Raw genomic sequence first — 15,024 nt, forward strand, 5'->3', positions numbered from 1 at the left:
TCGGGCAATTTTCTAGCAAACCATTTCTATGTATGTAGAGAACCAGACTGGGGGAGTAAAAAAAACTTACCTAGTTTGTAGAAAAAAGTTGTAATGCAGCACAATCCCAAGCAAAAAGATTGACCTTTTATGGTTTGGTTTGAATATAGAAAATGCTGAGAGGTCGCGAATCTCCTTCTGGTCCTTTGGCACGAGTTGTACTGGGATTTAGGATTTTGACTAGTGTTTTTGATCCGAGACACGTTTGCTGTTGACAGAAAAGTTCAGTTGATATGCAATGATGAAGTTTATAAAACACAACTATTTAGCAGAGGTTGGTTTCGATCCATCGACCGCTGGGTTTCACAATGTGAATTATGGCCTACAAATACAGTCGAGCAATTTTCTAGTAAACCATTTCTCTGTATATAGAGAACCAAACTGGGGGAATGAAAAAAAACTTACCTAGTTTGTAGAAAAAAGTTGTAATGCAGCACAATCCCAAGCGAAAAGATTGATCTTTTATGGTTTGGTTTGAATATAGAAAATGCTGAGAGGTCGCGAATCTCCTTCTGGTCCTTTGGCACGAGTTGTACTGGGATTTAGGATTTTGACTAGTGTTTTTGATCCGAGACACGTTTGCTGTTGACAGAAAAGTTCAGTTGATATGCAATGATGAAGTTTATAAAACACAACTATTTAGCAGAGGTTGGTTTCAATCCATTGACCGCTGGGTTTCACAATGTGAATTATGGTCTACAAATACAGTCGAGCAATTTTCTAGCAAACCATTTCTCTGTATATAGAGAACCAAAATGGGGAAGTGAAAAAAAACTTAGCTAGTTTGTAGAAAAAGATGCAATGCAGCACAATTTAGCAGAGGATGGTTTCGATCCATCGACCTCTGGGTTATGGGCCCAGCACGCTTCCGCTGCGCCACTCTGCTTGTGTTAACAGATGTACAGAGTAAAATTCTAATGACTGTTTGTGTTCAGGTCGATGACATGTAAATTTTCAGCCATTACATATTTGTTGGCGACTAGAGTACTCCTGGGGTTCTGCAATTGTTTCTTTGTTTTTTTTTGCTTTCTTGTGTCATATTATTGTTGAAAATCATTAGAGGAAATGGTGTCTGACCATTGTTTAAGGTTCCGGTTAAAACTGGTGGGTGCGTCCGGCTGTTAGACGAAAGTTCGGCAGGCGTTTGTGTCTCTGTGGCGCAATCGGTTAGCGCGTTCGGCTGTTAACCGAAAGGTTGGTGGTTCGAGTCCACCCAGGGACGTTGGTTCCTTTTGCTTGGGTAGCATGCTACAGTTGAAGACGTTTTCACATTGGTGCTCAGCATCTCCTTAAAGTAAAAGCACTGTTGCTGCCTAAGATTTGAATTCACAAGGCAAACTGGAGAAAAAACTTTCCGGTTGTGTTTCTGTCTACATGTCCAGAAAGAGCATAGCTGTCTGGTATTTGCCAGAAGGTTGAAAACATCTGATAGAATACACAAAACTTCCTTCGAGCCGGAATTGAACCAGCGACCTAAGGATTGCTAATTTAGATCTACAGTCCTCCGCTCTACCAGCTGAGCTATCGAAGGCTTGATTTTGCCATTGTTGAAAGTCTTCAAGGTTTGGACGTGTGTGCCACGAGCAGGTGGCATAAACAATTCACTCGGCCAACTGAAAAAGGAATCCAAAGATTGTATTGGAGAATGCGGGCATCGATCCCGCTACCTCTCGCATGCTAAGCGAGTGCTCTACCACTTGAGCTAATCCCCCATGCCCGACGAACGCCATTATCAGTTTCACGCCACACCATGTCACAGTTTACTTATAGTCAAATGTGCCATTGAGTGCTTTTTTTTTTTTTTTTTTAAGTACAGATTCCTTTCTCCCATATTTGAAGAACATCTACGGAGTTCACAATGTGAATTATGGCCTACAAATAAAGTCGAGCAATTTTCTAGCAAACCATTTCTACGTATGTAGAGAACCAGACTGGGGGAGTAAAAAAAACTTACCTAGTTTGTAGAAAAAAGTTGTAATGCAGCACAATCCCAAGCAAAAAGATTGACCTTTTATGGTTTGGTTTGAATATAGAAAATGCTGAGAGGTCGCGAATCTCCTTCTGGTCCTTTGGCACGAGTTGTACTGGGATTTAGGATTTTGACTAGTGTTTTTGATCCGAGACACGTTTGCTGTTGACAGAAAAGTTCAGTTGATATGCAATGATGAAGTTTATAAATCACAACTATTTAGCAGAGGTTGGTTTCGATCCATCGACCGCTGGGTTTCACAATGTGAATTATGGCCTACAAATACAGTCGGGCAATTTTCTAGCAAACCATTTCTATGTATGTAGAGAACCAGACTGGGGGAGTAAAAAAAACTTACCTAGTTTGTAGAAAAAAGTTGTAATGCAGCACAATCCCAAGCAAAAAGATTGACCTTTTATGGTTTGGTTTGAATATAGAAAATGCTGAGAGGTCGCGAATCTCCTTCTGGTCCTTTGGCACGAGTTGTACTGGGATTTAGGATTTTGACTAGTGTTTTTGATCCGAGACACGTTTGCTGTTGACAGAAAAGTTCAGTTGATATGCAATGATGAAGTTTATAAAACACAACTATTTAGCAGAGGTTGGTTTCGATCCATCGACCGCTGGGTTTCACAATGTGAATTATGGCCTACAAATACAGTCGAGCAATTTTCTAGTAAACCATTTCTCTGTATATAGAGAACCAAACTGGGGGAATGAAAAAAAACTTACCTAGTTTGTAGAAAAAAGTTGTAATGCAGCACAATCCCAAGCGAAAAGATTGATCTTTTATGGTTTGGTTTGAATATAGAAAATGCTGAGAGGTCGCGAATCTCCTTCTGGTCCTTTGGCACGAGTTGTACTGGGATTTAGGATTTTGACTAGTGTTTTTGATCCGAGACACGTTTGCTGTTGACAGAAAAGTTCAGTTGATATGCAATGATGAAGTTTATAAAACACAACTATTTAGCAGAGGTTGGTTTCAATCCATTGACCGCTGGGTTTCACAATGTGAATTATGGTCTACAAATACAGTCGAGCAATTTTCTAGCAAACCATTTCTCTGTATATAGAGAACCAAAATGGGGAAGTGAAAAAAAACTTAGCTAGTTTGTAGAAAAAGATGCAATGCAGCACAATTTAGCAGAGGATGGTTTCGATCCATCGACCTCTGGGTTATGGGCCCAGCACGCTTCCGCTGCGCCACTCTGCTTGTGTTAACAGATGTACAGAGTAAAATTCTAATGACTGTTTGTGTTCAGGTCGATGACATGTAAATTTTCAGCCATTACATATTTGTTGGCGACTAGAGTACTCCTGGGGTTCTGCAATTGTTTCTTTGTTTTTTTTTGCTTTCTTGTGTCATATTATTGTTGAAAATCATTAGAGGAAATGGTGTCTGACCATTGTTTAAGGTTCCGGTTAAAACTGGTGGGTGCGTCCGGCTGTTAGACGAAAGTTCGGCAGGCGTTTGTGTCTCTGTGGCGCAATCGGTTAGCGCGTTCGGCTGTTAACTGAAAGGTTGGTGGTTCGAGTCCACCCAGGGACGTTGGTTCCTTTTGCTTGGGTAGCATGCTACAGTTGAAGACGTTTTCACATTGGTGCTCAGCATCTCCATAAAGTAAAAGCACTGTTGCTGCCTAAGATTTGAATTCACAAGGCAAACTGGAGAAAAAACTTTCCGGTTGTGTTTCTTTCTACATGTCCAGAAAGAGCATAGCTGTCTGGTATTTGCCAGAAGGTTGAAAACATCTGATAGAATACACAAAACTTCCTTCGAGCCGGAATTGAACCAGCGACCTAAGGATTGCTAATTTAGATCTACAGTCCTCCGCTCTACCAGCTGAGCTATCGAAGGCTTGATTTAGCCATTGTTGAAAGTCTTCAAGGTTTGGACGTGTGTGCCACGAGCAGGTGGCATAAACAATTCACTCGGCCAACTGAAAAAGGAATCCAAAGATTGTATTGGAGAATGCGGGCATCGATCCCGCTACCTCTCGCATGCTAAGCGAGTGCTCTACCACTTGAGCTAATCCCCCATGCCCGACGAACGCCATTATCAGTTTCACGCCACACCATGTCACAGTTTACTTATAGTCAAATGTGCCATTGAGTGCTTTTTTTTTTTTTTTTTTAAGTACAGATTCCTTTCTCCCATATTTGAAGAACATCTACGGAGTTCACAATGTGAATTATGGCCTACAAATAAAGTCGAGCAATTTTCTAGCAAACCATTTCTACGTATGTAGAGAACCAGACTGGGGGAGTAAAAAAAACTTACCTAGTTTGTAGAAAAAAGTTGTAATGCAGCACAATCCCAAGCAAAAAGATTGACCTTTTATGGTTTGGTTTGAATATAGAAAATGCTGAGAGGTCGCGAATCTCCTTCTGGTCCTTTGGCACGAGTTGTACTGGGATTTAGGATTTTGACTAGTGTTTTTGATCCGAGACACGTTTGCTGTTGACAGAAAAGTTCAGTTGATATGCAATGATGAAGTTTATAAATCACAACTATTTAGCAGAGGTTGGTTTCGATCCATCGACCGCTGGGTTTCACAATGTGAATTATGGCCTACAAATACAGTCGGGCAATTTTCTAGCAAACCATTTCTATGTATGTAGAGAACCAGACTGGGGGAGTAAAAAAAACTTACCTAGTTTGTAGAAAAAAGTTGTAATGCAGCACAATCCCAAGCAAAAAGATTGACCTTTTATGGTTTGGTTTGAATATAGAAAATGCTGAGAGGTCGCGAATCTCCTTCTGGTCCTTTGGCACGAGTTGTACTGGGATTTAGGATTTTGACTAGTGTTTTTGATCCGAGACACGTTTGCTGTTGACAGAAAAGTTCAGTTGATATGCAATGATGAAGTTTATAAAACACAACTATTTAGCAGAGGTTGGTTTCGATCCATCGACCGCTGGGTTTCACAATGTGAATTATGGCCTACAAATACAGTCGAGCAATTTTCTAGTAAACCATTTCTCTGTATATAGAGAACCAAACTGGGGGAATGAAAAAAAACTTACCTAGTTTGTAGAAAAAAGTTGTAATGCAGCACAATCCCAAGCGAAAAGATTGATCTTTTATGGTTTGGTTTGAATATAGAAAATGCTGAGAGGTCGCGAATCTCCTTCTGGTCCTTTGGCACGAGTTGTACTGGGATTTAGGATTTTGACTAGTGTTTTTGATCCGAGACACGTTTGCTGTTGACAGAAAAGTTCAGTTGATATGCAATGATGAAGTTTATAAAACACAACTATTTAGCAGAGGTTGGTTTCAATCCATTGACCGCTGGGTTTCACAATGTGAATTATGGTCTACAAATACAGTCGAGCAATTTTCTAGCAAACCATTTCTCTGTATATAGAGAACCAAAATGGGGAAGTGAAAAAAAACTTAGCTAGTTTGTAGAAAAAGATGCAATGCAGCACAATTTAGCAGAGGATGGTTTCGATCCATCGACCTCTGGGTTATGGGCCCAGCACGCTTCCGCTGCGCCACTCTGCTTGTGTTAACAGATGTACAGAGTAAAATTCTAATGACTGTTTGTGTTCAGGTCGATGACATGTAAATTTTCAGCCATTACATATTTGTTGGCGACTAGAGTACTCCTGGGGTTCTGCAATTGTTTCTTTGTTTTTTTTTGCTTTCTTGTGTCATATTATTGTTGAAAATCATTAGAGGAAATGGTGTCTGACCATTGTTTAAGGTTCCGGTTAAAACTGGTGGGTGCGTCCGGCTGTTAGACGAAAGTTCGGCAGGCGTTTGTGTCTCTGTGGCGCAATCGGTTAGCGCGTTCGGCTGTTAACTGAAAGGTTGGTGGTTCGAGTCCACCCAGGGACGTTGGTTCCTTTTGCTTGGGTAGCATGCTACAGTTGAAGACGTTTTCACATTGGTGCTCAGCATCTCCATAAAGTAAAAGCACTGTTGCTGCCTAAGATTTGAATTCACAAGGCAAACTGGAGAAAAAACTTTCCGGTTGTGTTTCTTTCTACATGTCCAGAAAGAGCATAGCTGTCTGGTATTTGCCAGAAGGTTGAAAACATCTGATAGAATACACAAAACTTCCTTCGAGCCGGAATTGAACCAGCGACCTAAGGATTGCTAATTTAGATCTACAGTCCTCCGCTCTACCAGCTGAGCTATCGAAGGCTTGATTTAGCCATTGTTGAAAGTCTTCAAGGTTTGGACGTGTGTGCCACGAGCAGGTGGCATAAACAATTCACTCGGCCAACTGAAAAAGGAATCCAAAGATTGTATTGGAGAATGCGGGCATCGATCCCGCTACCTCTCGCATGCTAAGCGAGCGCTCTACCACTTGAGCTAATCCCCCATGCCCGACGAACGCCATTATCAGTTTCACGCCACACCATGTCACAGTTTACTTATAGTCAAATGTGCCATTGAGTGCTTTTTTTTTTTTTTTTTTTTTTTTTTTAAGTACAGATTCCTTTCTCCCATATTTGAAGAACATCTACGGAGTTCACAATGTGAATTATGGCCTACAAATAAAGTCGAGCAATTTTCTAGCAAACCATTTCTACGTATGTAGAGAACCAGACTGGGGGAGTAAAAAAAACTTACCTAGTTTGTAGAAAAAAGTTGTAATGCAGCACAATCCCAAGCAAAAAGATTGACCTTTTATGGTTTGGTTTGAATATAGAAAATGCTGAGAGGTCGCGAATCTCCTTCTGGTCCTTTGGCACGAGTTGTACTGGGATTTAGGATTTTGACTAGTGTTTTTGATCCGAGACACGTTTGCTGTTGACAGAAAAGTTCAGTTGATATGCAATGATGAAGTTTATAAATCACAACTATTTAGCAGAGGTTGGTTTCGATCCATCGACCGCTGGGTTTCACAATGTGAATTATGGCCTACAAATACAGTCGGGCAATTTTCTAGCAAACCATTTCTATGTATGTAGAGAACCAGACTGGGGGAGTAAAAAAAACTTACCTAGTTTGTAGAAAAAAGTTGTAATGCAGCACAATCCCAAGCAAAAAGATTGACCTTTTATGGTTTGGTTTGAATATAGAAAATGCTGAGAGGTCGCGAATCTCCTTCTGGTCCTTTGGCACGAGTTGTACTGGGATTTAGGATTTTGACTAGTGTTTTTGATCCGAGACACGTTTGCTGTTGACAGAAAAGTTCAGTTGATATGCAATGATGAAGTTTATAAAACACAACTATTTAGCAGAGGTTGGTTTCGATCCATCGACCGCTGGGTTTCACAATGTGAATTATGGCCTACAAATACAGTCGAGCAATTTTCTAGTAAACCATTTCTCTGTATATAGAGAACCAAACTGGGGGAATGAAAAAAAACTTACCTAGTTTGTAGAAAAAAGTTGTAATGCAGCACAATCCCAAGCGAAAAGATTGATCTTTTATGGTTTGGTTTGAATATAGAAAATGCTGAGAGGTCGCGAATCTCCTTCTGGTCCTTTGGCACGAGTTGTACTGGGATTTAGGATTTTGACTAGTGTTTTTGATCCGAGACACGTTTGCTGTTGACAGAAAAGTTCAGTTGATATGCAATGATGAAGTTTATAAAACACAACTATTTAGCAGAGGTTGGTTTCAATCCATTGACCGCTGGGTTTCACAATGTGAATTATGGTCTACAAATACAGTCGAGCAATTTTCTAGCAAACCATTTCTCTGTATATAGAGAACCAAAATGGGGAAGTGAAAAAAAACTTAGCTAGTTTGTAGAAAAAGATGCAATGCAGCACAATTTAGCAGAGGATGGTTTCGATCCATCGACCTCTGGGTTATGGGCCCAGCACGCTTCCGCTGCGCCACTCTGCTTGTGTTAACAGATGTACAGAGTAAAATTCTAATGACTGTTTGTGTTCAGGTCGATGACATGTAAATTTTCAGCCATTACATATTTGTTGGCGACTAGAGTACTCCTGGGGTTCTGCAATTGTTTCTTTGTTTTTTTTTGCTTTCTTGTGTCATATTATTGTTGAAAATCATTAGAGGAAATGGTGTCTGACCATTGTTTAAGGTTCCGGTTAAAACTGGTGGGTGCGTCCGGCTGTTAGACGAAAGTTCGGCAGGCGTTTGTGTCTCTGTGGCGCAATCGGTTAGCGCGTTCGGCTGTTAACCGAAAGGTTGGTGGTTCGAGTCCACCCAGGGACGTTGGTTCCTTTTGCTTGGGTAGCATGCTACAGTTGAAGACGTTTTCACATTGGTGCTCAGCATCTCCATAAAGTAAAAGCACTGTTGCTGCCTAAGATTTGAATTCACAAGGCAAACTGGAGAAAAAACTTTCAGGTTGTGTTTCTGTCTACATGTCCAGAAAGAGCATAGCTGTCTGGTATTTGCCAGAAGGTTGAAAACATCTGATAGAATACACAAAACTTCCTTCGAGCCGGAATTGAACCAGCGACCTAAGGATTGCTAATTTAGATCTACAGTCCTCCGCTCTACCAGCTGAGCTATCGAAGGCTTGATTTAGCCATTGTTGAAAGTCTTCAAGGTTTGGACGTGTGTGCCACGAGCAGGTGGCATAAACAATTCACTCGGCCAACTGAAAAAGGAATCCAAAGATTGTATTGGAGAATGCGGGCATCGATCCCGCTACCTCTCGCATGCTAAGCGAGTGCTCTACCACTTGAGCTAATCCCCCATGCCCGACGAACGCCATTATCAGTTTCACGCCACACCATGTCACAGTTTACTTATAGTCAAATGTGCCATTGAGTGCTTTTTTTTTTTTTTTTTTAAGTACAGATTCCTTTCTCCCATATTTGAAGAACATCTACGGAGTTCACAATGTGAATTATGGCCTACAAATAAAGTCGAGCAATTTTCTAGCAAACCATTTCTACGTATGTAGAGAACCAGACTGGGGGAGTAAAAAAAACTTACCTAGTTTGTAGAAAAAAGTTGTAATGCAGCACAATCCCAAGCAAAAAGATTGACCTTTTATGGTTTGGTTTGAATATAGAAAATGCTGAGAGGTCGCGAATCTCCTTCTGGTCCTTTGGCACGAGTTGTACTGGGATTTAGGATTTTGACTAGTGTTTTTGATCCGAGACACGTTTGCTGTTGACAGAAAAGTTCAGTTGATATGCAATGATGAAGTTTATAAATCACAACTATTTAGCAGAGGTTGGTTTCGATCCATCGACCGCTGGGTTTCACAATGTGAATTATGGCCTACAAATACAGTCGGGCAATTTTCTAGCAAACCATTTCTATGTATGTAGAGAACCAGACTGGGGGAGTAAAAAAAACTTACCTAGTTTGTAGAAAAAAGTTGTAATGCAGCACAATCCCAAGCAAAAAGATTGACCTTTTATGGTTTGGTTTGAATATAGAAAATGCTGAGAGGTCGCGAATCTCCTTCTGGTCCTTTGGCACGAGTTGTACTGGGATTTAGGATTTTGACTAGTGTTTTTGATCCGAGACACGTTTGCTGTTGACAGAAAAGTTCAGTTGATATGCAATGATGAAGTTTATAAAACACAACTATTTAGCAGAGGTTGGTTTCGATCCATCGACCGCTGGGTTTCACAATGTGAATTATGGCCTACAAATACAGTCGAGCAATTTTCTAGTAAACCATTTCTCTGTATATAGAGAACCAAACTGGGGGAATGAAAAAAAACTTACCTAGTTTGTAGAAAAAAGTTGTAATGCAGCACAATCCCAAGCGAAAAGATTGATCTTTTATGGTTTGGTTTGAATATAGAAAATGCTGAGAGGTCGCGAATCTCCTTCTGGTCCTTTGGCACGAGTTGTACTGGGATTTAGGATTTTGACTAGTGTTTTTGATCCGAGACACGTTTGCTGTTGACAGAAAAGTTCAGTTGATATGCAATGATGAAGTTTATAAAACACAACTATTTAGCAGAGGTTGGTTTCAATCCATTGACCGCTGGGTTTCACAATGTGAATTATGGTCTACAAATACAGTCGAGCAATTTTCTAGCAAACCATTTCTCTGTATATAGAGAACCAAAATGGGGAAGTGAAAAAAAACTTAGCTAGTTTGTAGAAAAAGATGCAATGCAGCACAATTTAGCAGAGGATGGTTTCGATCCATCGACCTCTGGGTTATGGGCCCAGCACGCTTCCGCTGCGCCACTCTGCTTGTGTTAACAGATGTACAGAGTAAAATTCTAATGACTGTTTGTGTTCAGGTCGATGACATGTAAATTTTCAGCCATTACATATTTGTTGGCGACTAGAGTACTCCTGGGGTTCTGCAATTGTTTCTTTGTTTTTTTTTGCTTTCTTGTGTCATATTATTGTTGAAAATCATTAGAGGAAATGGTGTCTGACCATTGTTTAAGGTTCCGGTTAAAACTGGTGGGTGCGTCCGGCTGTTAGACGAAAGTTCGGCAGGCGTTTGTGTCTCTGTGGCGCAATCGGTTAGCGCGTTCGGCTGTTAACCGAAAGGTTGGTGGTTCGAGTCCACCCAGGGACGTTGGTTCCTTTTGCTTGGGTAGCATGCTACAGTTGAAGACGTTTTCACATTGGTGCTCAGCATCTCCATAAAGTAAAAGCACTGTTGCTGCCTAAGATTTGAATTCACAAGGCAAACTGGAGAAAAAACTTTCCGGTTGTGTTTCTGTCTACATGTCCAGAAAGAGCATAGCTGTCTGGTATTTGCCAGAAGGTTGAAAACATCTGATAGAATACACAAAACTTCCTTCGAGCCGGAATTGAACCAGCGACCTAAGGATTGCTAATTTAGATCTACAGTCCTCCGCTCTACCAGCTGAGCTATCGAAGGCTTGCTTTAGCCATTGTTGAAAGTCTTCAAGGTTTGGACGTGTGTGCCACGAGCAGGTGGCATAAACAATTCACTCGGCCAACTGAAAAAGGAATCCAAAGATTGTATTGGAGAATGCTGGCATCGATCCCGCTACCTCTCGCATGCTAAGCGAGCGCTCTACCACTTGAGCTAATCCCCCATGCCCGACGAACCCCATTATCAGTTTCACGCCACACCATGTCACAGTTTACTTATAGTCAAATGTGCCATTGAGTGCTTTTTTTTTTTTTTTTTTTTTTTTTTTTAAGTACAGATTCCTTTCTCCCATATTTGAAGAACATCTACGGAGTTCACAATGTGAATTATGGCCTAAAAATAAAGTCGAGCAATTTTCTAGCAAACCATTTCTACGTATGTAGAGAACCAGACTGGGGGAGTAAAAAAAACTTACCTAGTTTGTAGAAAAAAGTTGTAATGCAGCACAATCCCAAGCAAAAAGATTGACCTTTTATGGTTTGGTTTGAATATAGAAAATGCTGAGAGGTCGCGAATCTCCTTCTGGTCCTTTGGCACGAGTTGTACTGGGATTTAGGATTTTGACTAGTGTTTTTGATCCGAGACACGTTTGCTGTTGACAGAAAAGTTCAGTTGATATGCAATGATGAAGTTTATAAATCACAACTATTTAGCAGAGGTTGGTTTCGATCCATCGACCGCTGGGTTTCACAATGTGAATTATGGCCTACAAATACAGTCGGGCAATTTTCTAGCAAACCATTTCTATGTATGTAGAGAACCAGACTGGGGGAGTAAAAAAAACTTACCTAGTTTGTAGAAAAAAGTTGTAATGCAGCACAATCCCAAGCAAAAAGATTGACCTTTTATGGTTTGGTTTGAATATAGAAAATGCTGAGAGGTCGCGAATCTCCTTCTGGTCCTTTGGCACGAGTTGTACTGGGATTTAGGATTTTGACTAGTGTTTTTGATCCGAGACACGTTTGCTGTTGACAGAAAAGTTCAGTTGATATGCAATGATGAAGTTTATAAAACACAACTATTTAGCAGAGGTTGGTTTCGATCCATCGACCGCTGGGTTTCACAATGTGAATTATGGCCTACAAATACAGTCGAGCAATTTTCTAGTAAACCATTTCTCTGTATATAGAGAACCAAACTGGGGGAATGAAAAAAAACTTACCTAGTTTGTAGAAAAAAGTTGTAATGCAGCACAATCCCAAGCGAAAAGATTGATCTTTTATGGTTTGGTTTGAATATAGAAAATGCTGAGAGGTCGCGAATCTCCTTCTGGTCCTTTGGCACGAGTTGTACTGGGATTTAGGATTTTGACTAGTGTTTTTGATCCGAGACACGTTTGCTGTTGACAGAAAAGTTCAGTTGATATGCAATGATGAAGTTTATAAAACACAACTATTTAGCAGAGGTTGGTTTCAATCCATTGACCGCTGGGTTTCACAATGTGAATTATGGTCTACAAATACAGTCGAGCAATTTTCTAGCAAACCATTTCTCTGTATATAGAGAACCAAAATGGGGAAGTGAAAAAAAACTTAGCTAGTTTGTAGAAAAAGATGCAATGCAGCACAATTTAGCAGAGGATGGTTTCGATCCATCGACCTCTGGGTTATGGGCCCAGCACGCTTCCGCTGCGCCACTCTGCTTGTGTTAACAGATGTACAGAGTAAAATTCTAATGACTGTTTGTGTTCAGGTCGATGACATGTAAATTTTCAGCCATTACATATTTGTTGGCGACTAGAGTACTCCTGGGGTTCTGCAATTGTTTCTTTGTTTTTTTTTGCTTTCTTGTGTCATATTATTGTTGAAAATCATTAGAGGAAATGGTGTCTGACCATTGTTTAAGGTTCCGGTTAAAACTGGTGGGTGCGTCCGGCTGTTAGACGAAAGTTCGGCAGGCGTTTGTGTCTCTGTGGCGCAATCGGTTAGCGCGTTCGGCTGTTAACCGAAAGGTTGGTGGTTCGAGTCCACCCAGGGACGTTGGTTCCTTTTGCTTGGGTAGCATGCTACAGTTGAAGACGTTTTCACATTGGTGCTCAGCATCTCCATAAAGTAAAAGCACTGTTGCTGCCTAAGATTTGAATTCACAAGGCAAACTGGAGAAAAAACTTTCCGGTTGTGTTTCTGTTTACATGTCCAGAAAGAGCATAGCTGTCTGGTATTTGCCAGAAGGTTGAAAACATCTGATAGAATACACAAAACTTACTTCGAGCCGGAATTGAACCATTAGCAATCCGCTAATTTAGATCTACAGTCCTCCGCTCTACCAGCTGAGCTATCGAAGGCTTGATTTAGCCATTGTTGAAAGTCTTCAAGGTTTGGACGTGTGTGCCACGAGCAGGTGGCATAAACAATTCACTCGGCCAACTGAAAAAGGAATCCAAAGATTGTATTGGAGAATGCGGGCATCGATCCCGCTACCTCTCGCATGCTAAGCGAGCGCTCTACCACTTGAGCTAATCCCCCATGCCCGACGAACGCCATTATCAGTTTCACGCCACACCATGTCACAGTTTACTTATAGTCAAATGTGCCATTGAGTGCTTTTTTTTTTTTTTTTTTAAGTACAGATTCCTTTCTCCCATATTTGAAGAACATCTACGGAGTTCACAATGTGAATTATGGCCTACAAATACAGTCGGGCAATTTTCTAGCAAACCATTTCTATGTATGTAGAGAACCAGACTGGGGGAGTAAAAAAAACTTACCTAGTTTGTAGAAAAAAGTTGTAATGCAGCACAATCCCAAGCAAAAAGATTGACCTTTTATGGTTTGGTTTGAATATAGAAAATGCTGAGAGGTCGCGAATCTCCTTCTGGTCCTTTGGCACGAGTTGTACTGGGATTTAGGATTTTGACTAGTGTTTTTGATCCGAGACACGTTTGCTGTTGACAGAAAAGTTCAGTTGATATGCAATGATGAAGTTTATAAATCACAACTATTTAGCAGAGGTTGGTTTCGATCCATCGACCGCTGGGTTTCACAATGTGAATTATGGCCTACAAATACAGTCGGGCAATTTTCTAGCAAACCATTTCTATGTATGTAGAGAACCAGACTGGGGGAGTAAAAAAAACTTACCTAGTTTGTAGAAAAAAGTTGTAATGCAGCACAATCCCAAGCAAAAAGATTGACCTTTTATGGTTTGGTTTGAATATAGAAAATGCTGAGAGGTCGCGAATCTCCTTCTGGTCCTTTGGCACGAGTTGTACTGGGATTTAGGATTTTGACTAGTGTTTTTGATCCGAGACACGTTTGCTGTTGACAGAAAAGTTCAGTTGATATGCAATGATGAAGTTTATAAAACACAACTATTTAGCAGAGGTTGGTTTCGATCCATCGACCGCTGGGTTTCACAATGTGAATTATGGCCTACAAATACAGTCGAGCAATTTTCTAGTAAACCATTTCTCTGTATATAGAGAACCAAACTGGGGGAATGAAAAAAAACTTACCTAGTTTGTAGAAAAAAGTTGTAATGCAGCACAATCCCAAGCGAAAAGATTGATCTTTTATGGTTTGGTTTGAATATAGAAAATGCTGAGAGGTCGCGAATCTCCTTCTGGTCCTTTGGCACGAGTTGTACTGGGATTTAGGATTTTGACTAGTGTTTTTGATCCGAGACACGTTTGCTGTTGACAGAAAAGTTCAGTTGATATGCAATGATGAAGTTTATAAAACACAACTATTTAGCAGAGGTTGGTTTCGATCCATCGACCGCTGGGTTTCACAATGTGAATTATGGCCTACAAATACAGTCGAGCAATTTTCTAGTAAACCATTTCTCTGTATATAGAGAACCAAACTGGGGGAATGAAAAAAAACTTACCTAGTTTGTAGAAAAAAGTTGTAATGCAGCACAATCCCAAGCGAAAAGATTGATCTTTTATGGTTTGGTTTGAATATAGAAAATGCTGAGAGGTCGCGAATCTCCTTCTGGTCCTTTGGCACGAGTTGTACTGGGATTTAGGATTTTGACTAGTGTTTTTGATCCGAGACACGTTTGCTGTTGACAGAAAAGTTCAGTTGATATGCAATGATGAAGTTTATAAAACACAACTATTTAGCAGAGGTTGGTTTCAATCCATTGACCGCTGGGTTTCACAATGTGAATTATGGTCTACAAATACAGTCGAGCAATTTTCTAGCAAACCATTTCTCTGTATATAGAGAACCAAAATGGGGAAGTGAAAAAAAACTTAGCTAGTTTGTAGAAAAAGATGCAATGCAGCACAATTTAGCAG

At 40.5% G+C, this 15,024-nt stretch overlaps 4 non-coding genes across 4 annotated transcripts; all 4 read left to right on the plus strand.

The window, feature by feature from the left end:
* The first annotated feature begins 1,187 nt into the window (after window positions 1-1,187).
* On the plus strand, window positions 1,188-1,261 carry TRNAN-GUU (transfer RNA asparagine (anticodon GUU)). The gene has a single exon. It is a non-coding gene; the product is annotated as a tRNA-Asn (tRNA).
* Window positions 1,262-8,084: 6,823 nt separating this feature from the next.
* Window positions 8,085-8,158, plus strand: TRNAN-GUU (transfer RNA asparagine (anticodon GUU)). Its single transcript has one exon. It is a non-coding gene; the product is annotated as a tRNA-Asn (tRNA).
* A 2,222-nt stretch (window positions 8,159-10,380) lies between these two features.
* On the plus strand, window positions 10,381-10,454 carry TRNAN-GUU (transfer RNA asparagine (anticodon GUU)). The gene has a single exon. It is a non-coding gene; the product is annotated as a tRNA-Asn (tRNA).
* A 2,232-nt stretch (window positions 10,455-12,686) lies between these two features.
* On the plus strand, window positions 12,687-12,760 carry TRNAN-GUU (transfer RNA asparagine (anticodon GUU)). The gene has a single exon. It is a non-coding gene; the product is annotated as a tRNA-Asn (tRNA).
* Window positions 12,761-15,024: the final 2,264 nt, after the last annotated feature.

This window comes from Dendrobates tinctorius, unplaced genomic scaffold (assembly GCF_039654945.1).
Source record: "Dendrobates tinctorius isolate UK_male_01 unplaced genomic scaffold, ASM3965494v1 ptg000251l, whole genome shotgun sequence".
Taxonomy (NCBI): domain Eukaryota; kingdom Metazoa; phylum Chordata; class Amphibia; order Anura; family Dendrobatidae; genus Dendrobates; species Dendrobates tinctorius.